Here is a 13856-nt window from a genome sequence, read left to right on the forward strand (position 1 = left end):
TCTTCTCCTGAAACCCCTCACAACACATTGCTATGACCAGTCCACCAAATACAAACCCACACAAACAAGTCCAGTTTGTACAAACACCATTTTTGTGTAAGGTTTTGATCTAGGTAGCGTGTTTAATTAAAAAAAAAAGTCAACCAGTATCAGATTTTTCTTTAAATATACATTTAATCCAGTGAGGGACATAAATAACTGCAGAAGACCATTAGTCCTTGACAACTGCAGTTTTTACTATTCATACAGAGCTCCAAAAGTTCATGATGTGTAACCCTTTCTTTTTTTTTTGGCTCTATTCTAACAGACATTAAAACTGGGTTCTCTGACATTAATTTGTGTGTATGAAGCACTCAGATAGTTCGGAAACCTAACTGTCCTTCTACCATATGCATCTCAATGAGGGGGCTCTCTTGAAAAAAAAAAGGTCCAAAGAAAATCAGCTACTAGTGCTGTGATTGAAGGGCAGAAAAAGTAGACATGTCTAAAAAAGCTTTCCCACCTCCACCCTTTACCATGGAATAGAAGTTTGAAAAAAAGTGACAAACAGTAAATTGATTAAGAATATGGATATCCTCCAGGGCACCTGGGTGGTCAGACTCTTGATTTCAGCTCAGGTCATGATCTCAGGGGCATGAGATCAAGCCCCAAGTGGGCTCCAAGATGGGCACAGAGCCTGCTTAAGATTCTCCCTCTCCCTCTGCCCTCCCCCCCGCCCCACACTTGCTCACGTGCATGCTCTCTCAAAAAAAAAAAAGAATATGGATATCTTCCATTATCCTACTATGTGGCAACAAGAAGAAAGAAAATTTATAAAGTAGTGTCTTCAATTACTACAGCTGTGAAAGAAAAAAATGTAAGCTAAATTGTGTTTATACATTTCATGACTTTTAAAGCCTTGGGATGTACTTTTCCTGAATGTCAAATGTCATTCACAGAAAGAGGTTTTTTTTAAAGTGATACAATGTGCTAAAGGATCATACAAGATGAAAAAGATACTTCTGACTCAGGAGAAATCTAGAAAAACCACAGAAGGGAAGTACAATTTGAGCTGACCTTTAAAGATAAAAGAATTTTGACAGAAGTAGAAGTTTCAATTGTTTATTTGTTTTGTGGGAGTACAATTCCAGAGTGTTAATAAAGATACTCTTCTTCAGAGGCTGAAATAATGGAAAATAAGAGTAAGCAAATGAATCAAAATCAAATCAGTCTATGTCATAAAGAGCAATGAAACTAATTTAATGAACTCTGCCAAGGAGTGATCAGTAAGCCAATTATGAAACAGAGACTTCCCCAAAGACTCCCAACAAATAAAATAAGTTCAGTGAACTAGAGAATGTCACCACAGATTAAAGACACCTTTTGTGTTATTGGTAGATATTGGTAGATATCTGTCTATAAAAGAAACACACACCAAGAAACAAAAAGCTATTTAATTATTTTAGAGATGAATGAAATTGAAAATAAAATGCTTAGTATATACATCTTCCCCAACTTACATTAAAATCAAACTAATTGTGGGAATTTTGATTTTCATTTTATCTCTTTGTGTGCCTTAGAATTGGGGATAATAAATGAAGGAAATACACCACAGGGAAAATCATTTTGTACATGGAGGTAAACAGTCAAGAGTTCATTTCAGCATGTTAACTGTGGATGTGGTTAGGGGTAGAGGAAGGTTTTAGTGAACAGGTAGCTCTGAAATCAATCGCAAAATAAGCTACCATAAATCCTGTGTAAAACAGAGGCTCTCCACACACATCACCCCTCTTTATTGTCCATCCACAACAAGCTGCTCTCATGAGAGCTACTGAGAATAAAATCTAGGCTGTTAAGGAATGGGTTCAGTCAGAACAGGAAGAAGGAACAAGACGATTAATGAAGAAGCAACTTGGCAGAGCTGACCCCAGAGGATAATTGTTGGAGACGGCTCTTCCTTTCTGGTAGGCTTCACACTCCAAGATAGTCCCCAGCTGATGCTGAAGAAGAAAATTGCATCATATTTTTTGACAAGTCCTTCCTGTAGCTATGACCCGACACAGGCTCCAGTTTCCTTGTCAGAGTCAAATGTGCTTATTTACTTTAAAAAAAATACAGCACACATTTCCATGACTACAGTGTTAATTTATTTCTTATAATTGATCTTGTGATGTTTCTGACCCTTTCACTATAAAGATCAGATCTATCTTTGACATTTAGATTTGCCAACACTAAAAATGAATAGTTAATGTAAGTAAACAATTTTCTCTTCATTTCTTTCCATTGACATTTTACTTGTGTAATCACCAAGTTGAACAATCAAGCTAATTTTAGTCACTGCCAGCCCTGTAGCCAGACTTCTCCAGGCCCTCCCCAGGGACTTTATCGTATTCTTACCCATCCTTGAGTTGGTGGTAAACAACTTTTTTCAATAAAGTTTCTTACAGCAGAGCTTTTGAAAACTTCTTACCTATTCCACAGACCTCCTCCTTCTGGTGAACATCAACATTTGGGAAGAAAGATAGTGTCTGGCTAGGGGGATAACAATAGCCTGACCATACTTCCCTCTAAGAATCAGAGTGTACTGGTCAGTCCAGCTCAAGCTTTGTGGCCCCCTCCTTTGTCATTGCTCATAATGACCCTTTTGGGTTTCTTCCTCACAAGCTGCTTTTCCTGTCCCACAGTATGACTTTTCTAAGGGCCTCATCTATTCAAGTGCGAACCCCTGTTTTGTGGAAGCGCCTTAAACTCATAAATTTGGACATGTGTTGGGACCTCTGTATTTGCATGTTTGAACTCTCCATGACCGCTACACATTTTTTCAAAACATACTCTGACAGATACGAAGCTCGTCTACCTATTGCAATCTGCTGTCCTCTAGGAGGGCTGTTGATTAAATCATTAGATTGACACAGACCAGCAAATATACCCAGTCAAATCTGCGAAGGCTGGAACATTCCTGGTGAAGCTTTCTGAAAATGGCAAGTTTGAGGTCAGAAACTGCATGTAAAATTTCCCCAGTTCCTCAAAATGACTGACTCTAATAATTATCCCTTCTAATTCAGCAACATTGAGTTTTGCAATTACCAATTCTTCTGACCCAAACCTGACCCTTCTAGTACTCAACGTTATTAAAATAACCCCTCAGCAGGAGGTACATCTTAGTCTAAAAATGAGGTGGTAATCAAGAGAAAACTAGGAGACCAAAGGCCAAAGCTCAATTAGGTCCATAAGTTGTGGAAGCAAATCAGAGCAGTCTGAAGCCATCCAATAAGATTCAGCACATAAAGAGCTTTGTTCATTTTCTATTCCCATACTGTGTTCCCAAAGTTTATACCTCTATTATAATAATGCTCCACTCTGGTATCCACCCCTCTCTAGCCAAAGGTATTCTATTTTTCTCATAGAAAATATTTTTCCAATTCCTATGTGCTTAGCTCTTCCATATTGTTTAGATTGATTTTAATTTCTGGATCTACCTATCTATATTTCCCTTCCTTTTGATCTGAGTTTACTCAATATCTACTCTTATACACCAGGCACATGGGAAATCATAATGAAAATACAGACATTGTGACTGCCCTCAATATTACATCTACCACCTAACAGACAACACCAGTAAGTCACAGACAATTGTTAATAACTACTGTAATGAAGGACACCGTCACATAGAGCATGACAACATATAGAATGACGTAAGTAGTACCTAACCTGAACTTGTTGCATCAGCAACTCCTTATGAAAAGGACTAATTGATGCTTTCTATGTCCTTGGACCCTAATGTGAATTCTCCCTCTTAAACTACTTAAACAAGTAGTTTAAATTGATGGGATGAGCATCAGAGTGTATGTGTAGCTATTATTACAGTGATGGGAAACAAGAATCGCCTTCTACCCTTGACAATTCCACCACAGCTTGCTGGGAACAATATTTTTTCCTATTTATATGGTGTGATGGTTCATTTTGTGTGTCATCTTGACTGGGCCATAGACAGTTGGCCAAACAGTATTCTAGGTGTGTCTATGAGGGAACCCTGACTAGTACACGTGGTTCTGTTAAGATGTAATGGTGTGTTCTTTCCTGCCTCTAAGGTAGTCTATACCTTCTGGAGGATGCAAAATATTTTTATGATCATATTTCTATTCCCTAACCTCTCTTCCCATTGCGCAGTATGTTTTATCTGAATAATTTTATTAAGGAAAATATACCCACCACACTACTTGGCTGCTTTTTTGCTCTGACACAAACAGAATTCTGTACCCCAAATGAAAGCAATTAGATGGGTCTTTGTTTTGGTCATACAGCATCTGTCATATTTATTTTCAACCACACATCACAAGCCAAAATATCCTTTTGTTTTAGGCAGCCAAGATCGGAAAGATAATCAGTAGCAAGATCAGAAAAACTAAATCCTGTTGTGACATAATGATAATTACATGAGACAGAATTATACTCTATATATAAATATTTAATAATAAATATTCTTGATCCATTGCTGCTGGGGAAAAAATTATCTAGAAAACAATTTTTTAACATTTTTAGAAATTGCAACTATATTTGTAACACTCAGTTTTTTTTCTTTTTTAAACTTTTTTCCAGTTTTATTGAGAAATAATGGACATATATTACAGTATAAGTTTAAGGCATACAGCATCATGTTTTGATTTACATATATTGTGAAATAAATGATTACCACAATAGGTTCAGCTAACATCCATCTTCTCATACGGATAAAATAAAAAGAAAAGGAAATTTTTTCTCCTTTTGATGAGAACTCTCAGAATTTACTCTCTTGCCATTTGCAATGATGTGGATGGAACTGGACGGTATCATGCTGAGCGAAATAACTCAATCAGAGAAAGACATGTATCATATGACCTCACTGATATGAGGAATTCTTAATCTCAGGAAACAAACTGAGGGTTGCTGGAGTGGTGGGGGAGTGGGAGGGATGGGGTGGCTGGGTGATAGACATTGGGGAGGGTGTGTGCTATGGTGAGCATTGTAAATTGTGTAAGACTGTTGAATCACAGACCTGTACCTCTGAAACAAATAATACATTATATGTTAAAAAAAAGAAGAAGAAGATAGCAGGAAGGGAAAAATGAAGGGGGGGAAATCGAAGGGGGAGACGAACCATGAGAGACTGCGGACTCTGAGAAACAAACTGAGGGTTCTAGAGGGGAGGGAGGTGGGGGGATCTGTTAGCCTGGTGATGGGTATTAAGGAGGGCACGTTCTGCATGGAGCACTGGGTGTTATACGCAAACAATGAATCATAGAACACTACATCAAAAACTAATGATGTAATGTATGGTGATTAACATAACATGATTAAAAAAAAAAAAATGTACTCTCTTAATACCTTCCCTATATATCCCAGAGCAGTGGCGGCTCCAGTCATCATGTTGTATATGACATCCTGAGTACTTACTTACCTTCTAACTGGAAGTTTGACCACCTTCCTCCAATTTTTTTTTTTAACTTTTAAAGGATTTCAGCTGCATCTATTTGTTTTGTTTCCAAGTAAATAGTAATGCTAGCCTTTTCCATTCATGGACTTTTATAAAAAATGAAATGAAATAATGAAATGAAATGAAATGAAATGAAATGAAATAATGAAATGAAATGATGAAAGGAAATGAAATAATGAAATGAAATGAAATAAATATAGTATCCCTGGAAGGCATGCAGACAACAAGCTCCTATGATTCCTGTCTTCAGAACACAATTCCTAGGGGTGAAATGGATTCTGTCAAACAAGAGAAAGTTTGCATCTATATTACCTTTCTTTTATATAAGAAAGCTTTGCCAGTGTTTATCCTTACAGTGGAGATTTTTTCCTAAGAAAAGTTTTGTACAGATGATAAACTGTCATTTTGACCATACTTCAGTCCATCTACATCAAATTTAAGTGGCTTTCGATTATTCCACATCCTGACTCGTGACCTACTTCTGTGCTCTTGCTGCCTCTCCTAAATGGAAAACACCTAGTACCAAAGGAGGACACACTAGAAAAGAGAATAGGAACGTGCATATGTTCATTCGCATTGAATTCTTTATGCTTACATAAGTCATTAATTCATGAGTCCTGAATTTACTTGTGCCTTTAGTATGAGAACTCAAGATTCATCTTATGAAGGAAAGACCTAAGAAGCAAGGCTTACTAACTTTTAAAACAAATTTATACTTTCAAGTGTAAAGTCTGTTGAATTTTCAGTCTAGATATTCACTGAACTGGAGCAAATATCTGCATACTAAATTGAGACAGCGGTGCAAAAATAGTGAGTTATTTTTCTCTTTCTTTCTAAGAACTTTGGATATTTTTGTATTCCAAAATGCACTTTTCATGTATACATGCAAATGTAACTAATATTGCCAAACTATATGCATTCTCTCTATGTTCAAAGCCTTATAACACTAAAACCCAAAGGTAAAGAAGCAAGCATGTATTATTTTAATAGTATTTTTAAAGCTACTCTCTGGAACCAACACATAAAATTCAGAATGCATCCCCACCTTGAAAAAGAATGAATAAAAATAAATGACATAAATAAAATTCATGAAATAAAAGTGTAAATGGACTTTCAGCTTTAACAGTCAAAGGTTTGTTTATAGGGTGATGTTCGGTGATCCAGAAAAACCTGGCTAGAAGCTAATCCCCTGTGCTGCACTCATCTCTTTTTACCCTTTCCAGAAGCAGCTCAATAGGTTACAATTATTTACCTACTGGAGATGCAAACAAAAGCCTGTGGCAAAGCAGAGTCTTGCCTTCAAGAATGACAAATCAGAACAACTGCTGCTAGTACCGTGGTAGGCCAGGTATCTCTTCTCAGCACTAATTCAAGCAGGTAAGAGTTTGGTTTGCTTTGCAAGCAGGTAAGAGTTTGGTTTGCTTTAAGGAGACCTGCTATTACTAATACACATAAGCACCTTATGACAATCTCCATTCTTATCTGGCCAACAGTATGCAACTGGATTCTCCATTTCAACAAATATCCCTTGGCACAACTGTGTTCATTTTAAGCTCTTTTTTTTAATGTCACCAGCTTTTCATTTTCCATTTCAGTCTGTGTTTCATACTGACTTGCCAGATAGCCACTTGTCTAATATTTGGGAGTATTAGGGAGTACTTTGAGATTCCATACTCTCTGAAGTTATAATGACTACAAATAGCACTAATTGAGTTATTCATCTTGGAGCTGAGTAGTATTGGGTACTGGGTGATGCAAAGAGAGACTTGTCGTTTATGTTTGACCTTAACATTTGTCACTCATTTTGCAAAAATCTTGTTTCTTTCTCATACTATAAGATGTTCTTTCCAAGAATTTGAACTTCAGTTGGAGCTGTTTCTGACAGTGTGGCCAATCCAGGTAACATTATGCCTGTATAAATAGCAGATGCAGGGAGAGGGAAGGATAGGCAGTAGTTAATAACAAGTCATCACTCATGTGGTGGGAATCCCTGAAGGTGAAAACAAATATGTAACACAGAAAGAGAAATGGACGTTAGTGTATCATCTTGTAAAACACTTTGCACTTCCAAAAAGGAAGGAAGGAAAGAAGGAAGAAAATGGAAGGAAGGAAGGAAGGAAGGAAGGAAGGAAGGAAGGAAGGAAGGAAGGAAGAAGGGAGGGAGGGAGGGAGGAAAGAGAGAGAAGGAGAGAAACAGAAAAAGAACAGAAAAGAAAAACTCTTTGAAAATAAACATGGTATAGGGATAAATCTTACATCTTGTTTCTGTATAGCACAGATATGGAAGTTCTTACAAAGAAATTTCCTACTACATAACTACTTTAAAATAATGATTGAGAAAAAAACAAGGCAAACTGATTTTGTGAGAAACAAAAATTAACCTGGATCCTACAACAGAACACTTGAATCTAATCCTTAATAATTTATAACAATTATCCATGGTCTTCAATATCTTTTAAATGAATTTCAAAATTCTAATTAGGCTCAAAGGAATCTCCAAATGAACAGCATTATTTCAACATTTGATAAAATGGTTAGTGGATTGTCTGAAAGCAATGTGGACACCAGAAAAGTAAAACATAACTTGATCTTAGAAATATTTGAGAAGATTCTCTTACAAAATACTGATGGGAATATATGGGTTACATATTAATAATCAGGGATTTCTTAAGCAATACCATCCCTGAGTTGCTATACAGTAAGGAAATGTTTAGCAAGGTTAGATTAAAAATTAACATGGTTGGAGTGGAGGGGAGAGTACAGGGAAGAAACATTTTAGCTGAGTTCTGAATGACAAAAAGGAGCCAGTCATGCCAAAATCTAGAGAAGAACACTTCAAGCATGAGGGAACTCTCCGGAATTGGGCAAAGTTCCATGTGTTAATGAGGGCTTGGATTACACAGGTGTACCCATTTGTCAAAATACAGGGATATTTCTGATTTTTTTCCTGCTGGTCTGACTAACGAATGAATGACTGCTGGTTCATTTATTGTCTGTCTTTCCCACTAGGGTGTAAATCCCGTGAGAACAGAGACCTTAACTGGCTTCTTCACCGCTGTACCTTCAGCAGCGAACACAGACGTGATGACATCCAATAAATACTTATGGAATGAATAAAACTCAATTCAAGGTATTATATGTTAACATTTTATATAAATGTCTCTAATCTGTAGAGGCAGCTTTTAGGCAAACAGGGTTTAGGGATGAACTGTAGAAAGGATTCACAGCTGATGTAGGAAAGAACATTAGGGTTCAAAGCTGACAGCCAAGAAAGAATTCTTGAGAGGCCTTTGGTGCAAAAAGGTGGTTTTATTAAAGCACGGGGACAGGACCCGTGGGCAGAAACAGCTGCACTGGGGTCATGAGGAGTGGCCAATTATATACTTTCAAGTTGGGAGGGGGTCAGGGATAGCGGAATTCTCTAAGGAATTTTGGAAGCAAGGTTTCCAGGACCTTGAGGGGGTTAGCTATTGTTGGGAAAACGTCATTTATTACCGTCCAGTAAAACCTTCGTCATGAGACCCTTCAGGTGTGTCGGTGGGCCATATGCTTGGGGGATGATTGCCAACGTGTATCTTGGAGGGTAGACATAAAGGAAATTTCTAAAGGAATTTTTATATGTTAAAGTAGATTTACAGTATCCTGGGCGGTGGGGGGCGGGGGGAGGGGGGAGGGGTTCTGGCTAAGATTGCTTTTGCCCTGAGCAAAGTATTAACATGAAGGCAGCTGAGTCCCTAGTACTAGTCCCTAGTAAGGAAATTTAATAATTTTTCTTCTGCCTTTTGTTTCCCACATCAGCAGTGAACACCTGGCTGACTACAGCCAGGCCCATAAGGTGAGTGGCCCACCTCATAATATCCATAGGCTCTAACTGACCAATAGGCTACTTACAACTAGGCACAGTTACTGAAAAAGGGCAGATTCCACACATCACCATAACTCTTCATCTTCCCCCTTTAAGAACAGCCCCCACCCACTGCCTCCTTGCAGACAGTCTCTCCTCTGCTGTCCGGCCCACTGCTCTTTAGCAGTGTATTAAATAAACTTATATCTCTTTTGTTCTGCCTCAGGTGAATCATTTGACCTCCCGTGCCACCAGCTCCCACCCAATCATTGCCTCATATTTGGGGGCCCCCATTCAATTGAAAGAAACCCCATTTAGACACCACATAACCCAGTCATCAAATTACAAAAATCTGTTTACTCAAGCGGGAAAAAATTTTTTTTTCCCTTATGGAGACTTGACACTACAGAAGCAGTATGATTCAATACTCAGCTAGAAGGGAGAAAAATTAAATCTTGTGTTATAGGCTGAACATTTGTGTCCCTCCAAAATTCATATGTTGAAACTCTGTCCCCCAATATGATGATATTAGGAGGTGGGGATTAGGATTAGATGAAGTCATGAGGGTAGAGCCTTAGTGAATGGGATTGGTACCTTTATAAGAGTCACAGGAGAGGTTGCTTCTTCTCTCTGTCATGTGAGGAGATAAGAAGTCCCAAGTCTGCAACCCAGAAGAGAGCCCCCATCAGGACCAGTCTATGCTGGCACCCTGATCTCAAGACTTCTAGCCTCCAGAACGTCCAGAACTGTGAGAAATAAATTTCTGTTTTTTCAGAAGCCCCCTACCACCTAAAAAAAAAAAAAAAAAAAAAAAAGTTAGCATGGCATTCATGCTTCTAATAGAAGGAAGGTGTTTTTAGGTTGGACTTTGATCACAGCTACCATTTTGCATTTTGCTAAAGAAAAGATGTGTTTCTTGATGTGGGAAACAAAGGCAGAAGAAAAATTATTAAATTTCCTTACTACCTAGAGCCCACTGACAAGGCCTTGAAACAGGCAGAGTGAGATTCCTCTAGGGACTCAACTGCCTCCATGTTAATACTTTGCTCAGGGCAAAAGCAATCTTAGCCAGAACCCCTCCCCCCTCCCCCCCTCCACCGCCCAGTATACTGTAAGTCTACTTTAACATATAAAAATTCCTTTAGAAATTTCCTTTATGTCTACCCTCCAAGATACACATTGGCAATCATCCCCCAAGCATATGGCCCACCGATACACATCTGAAGGGTCTCATGACGAAGGTTTTACCGGACGGTAATAAATGACGTTTTCCCAACAATAGCTAACCCCCTCAAGGTCCTGGAAACCTTGCTTCCAAAATTCCTTAGAGAATTCCGCTATCCCTGACCCCCTCCCAACTTGAAAGTATATAATTGGCCACTCCTCATGACCCCAGTGCAGCTGTTTCTGCCCACGGGTCCTGTCCCTGTGCTTTAATAAAACCACCTTTTTGCACCAAAGACCTCTCAAGAATTCTTTCTTGGCTGTCAGCTTTGAACCCTAACGTTCTTTCCTACATCACTTCTTTCCCACTTACTGTTTTTCAGACAATACAGGCAGATCCATGGGATATATAGCATTGTAGAAAAGGAAAAGTAAAATGGAAGCCTTTCTCAGAGTCGGTAAATAACAAGCAATGTGAAGAGTGCATTTGAAGGAGAAAATCTCTGAAAGGGAATTCATTACTACTCTGCTTTGAATTCCAACGTGGTTTGTTAATTTCCTGGTGGAATATTGATGTGGAAATCCAGCCTTTGTTGAGAGAGAAAGAGGTTTTCTAAATTCCAAAGAGAGCTTCTTTGATATAACAAGGACAAAGCTTAGAGACAAAACAGAGCACACAATGGTGATGACATTATAGAGACCCCTGACTCAGAGGAAGCAGGGCTGACTTCTAGCCAAGGTCTGGTGAGCAGGAGAGCGAGGTGGAAGGGGGTCTGCTCAGGTGGAGTGAGAGGCAGAGCGAAGTGGGAAATCACAGGGAGCATGTTTCCTATTTCCATTTGATACTCTGGGATATTTCCTGTCATTGGATCAGCAGGAATAGTTTTACCAGTACAAAATATAAGCTTTAGAGAAATGAAGAAAATTAAAATTTTGCCCAGCTGAGGTAAATGCTGAACCTGTTTCTTTGATATTGGTGACCTCTTCTAGCTTATCTCCAGTGGACTGTTAGGCTTACAAACTCTATCTTTTCTCCATCTTCATCTAACCTTTTTCTCTTAGATTCACTGTTTTGGGACAGGGCACAAAGCATTTTGGGTAAGTGCTTTGGTCCAAAGTAAAGTTTGTATTAGTTTCTCAGAGCTGCTATAACTCAGTACCATAATCAGGGTGTCTAAAACAACAGAAATTTATTGTTCATGGTTCTAGAGGCTAGAAACTGAAATCAAAGGGTCAGCAGGACCACAGTCCCTCTAAAGAGAAGAATCCTTCCTTGCTTCCTCCTCCCTTCTGGAAGTTTGCCAGCAATTCCTTAATTTGTAGTTACAACACTATAATCTCTGTCTCTCATTACATAGTGTCCTCCCCTCATGTGTCTCTGTCTCTACATGGCATTTTCCTATTCTTGTAGAAACACCAGTCACATGGAAATGGAGCCCACCTCTAGGATCTCACTTTAACTTGTCATACCTATAAAGACCCTATTTCCAAATAAGGTCACACTCACCAACAAGGGCGTTAGGGCTTCAACATATTTTTATTTTTTATTTTTTTATTTTTTTAAAGATTTTATTTATTTATTTGACAGAGAGAGAGACAGCGAGAGAGGGAACACAAGCAGGGGGAGTGGGAGAGGGAGAAGCAGGCCTCCCGCAGAGCAGGGAGCCCGATGCAGGGCTCGATCCCAGGACCCTGGGACCATGACCTGAGCCGAAGGCAGACGCTTAACGACTGAGCCACCCAGGCGCCCCTCAACATATTTTTCTGATGGACACAATTCAACTCCTGAGAGGTGAAAAGGAAGAAAACTGTTCACATGCCCCCTCTAGAGGAGTCTCTAAAGACTGCAGTAGTGGTAGTACCACTTGCTTCTCCATTTGTGACTAATGGGAAATTGATGTGTAGTATGTACAGGGCACATGAGCTTCCTGAGAAGAGTTGCCAATTTCCCCAGAAATACCTAGGTTTTCTATAGGTAAGAATAGATAGTGGATGGATTCTGTGATACCAGATTTGGTATCTACAATCAAATACCCATTCCTTTTCAGTATATAGTTCCTACGATACTCATTCTAGATAAATCTTTTCTATTATCTAGTTTAAGGTTATCAAAGGGAGACTCACCATCTGTGTGGCAATGAGAAATATTTCCCCACTCCTGCCTGAATTTAGAGTGTCACTAAAACTCTGACTGTGACAGCCAGCCTCCAAGGCAGTTTTCTATGCTCCCTACCTCTTGGTATTTACATTCTTGAGTAGCCCAGTCCACGCTGAACCACAGCTGGTCTATGTGACCAAGAACACAGACCAAAAATGGCAGTATGTCACTTTTATGTTTAGCTTTTAAAAGATTGTGGTTTCCCAATAGCCAACCTGTGGAAAGAGCCAAGATGTCCATCGACAGATGAATGGATAAAGAAGATGTGGTATATATATACAATGGAATATTATGCAGCCATCAAAAGGAATGAGATCTTGCCATTTGCAAAGACATGGATGGAACTGGAGGGTGTTATGCTGAGCGAAATAAGTCAATCAGAGAAGGACATGTATCATATGACCTCACTGATATGAGGAATTCTTAATCTCAGGAAACAAACTGAGGGTTGCTGGAGTGGTGGGGGGTGGGAGGGATGGGGTGGCTGGGTGATAGACATTGGGGAGGGTATGTGCTATGGTGAGCGCTGTGAATTGTGCAAGACTGTTGAATCTCAGATCTGTACCTCTGAAACAAATAATGCAATATATGTTAAGAAAAAGAAAAGAAGAAGATAGCAGGAGGGGAAGAATGAAGGGGGGGAAATCGGAGGGGGGAGACGAACCATGAGAGACGATGGACTCTGAAAAACAAACTGAGGGTTCCAGAGGGGAGGGGGGTGGGAGGATGGGTTAGCCTGATGATGGGTATTAAAGAGGGCACGTTCTGCATGGAGCACTGGGGGTTATGCACAAACAATGAATCATTGAACACTACATCAAAAACTAATGATGTAATGTATGGTGATTAATATAACAATAAAAATTAAAAAAAAAAAAAGATTGTGGTTTCCATCATGGGCATCTCCTCTTCCTATTTTGGAGGTCTCACTCTGGGGAAAGCAAACTGCCATACTGTGAGTAGCCATATGCAGAGGCCCAGGTGGTAAGAAACTAGTTTTCAGCCATCAGCCAGTAAGGAACAGGGGCCTGCCAACCACTATGAGTAAACTTGGAAGTCAATTCACCAGGCCCATTTAAGCCTTGAGATGACTGTGGCTCTGGCCAACAGCTTGATAACAACCTCTTGACAGACCCTGAGCCATAACTGCTCGGTAAATCTGTTTCCCGATTCCTCAGAAACTGAGAAAATAGACATTTTCATTTTCAAACTGTTAAAGTGGGATAATTTGTTACACA

General features: G+C 39.2%; 1 long non-coding RNA gene across 1 annotated transcript; it reads left to right on the plus strand.

Moving 5' to 3' along the window:
• Positions 1-6761: 6761 nt before the first annotated feature.
• LOC118535770 (uncharacterized) lies at positions 6762-12998 on the plus strand. Its single transcript, XR_004917337.2, has 5 exons — positions 6762-6829; positions 7291-7351; positions 8462-8582; positions 9251-9287; positions 12829-12998. It is a non-coding gene; the product is annotated as an uncharacterized LOC118535770 (long non-coding RNA).
• Positions 12999-13856: the final 858 nt, after the last annotated feature.

Source organism: Halichoerus grypus, chromosome 3 (genome assembly GCF_964656455.1).
Source record: "Halichoerus grypus chromosome 3, mHalGry1.hap1.1, whole genome shotgun sequence".
Lineage (NCBI taxonomy): Eukaryota > Metazoa > Chordata > Mammalia > Carnivora > Phocidae > Halichoerus > Halichoerus grypus.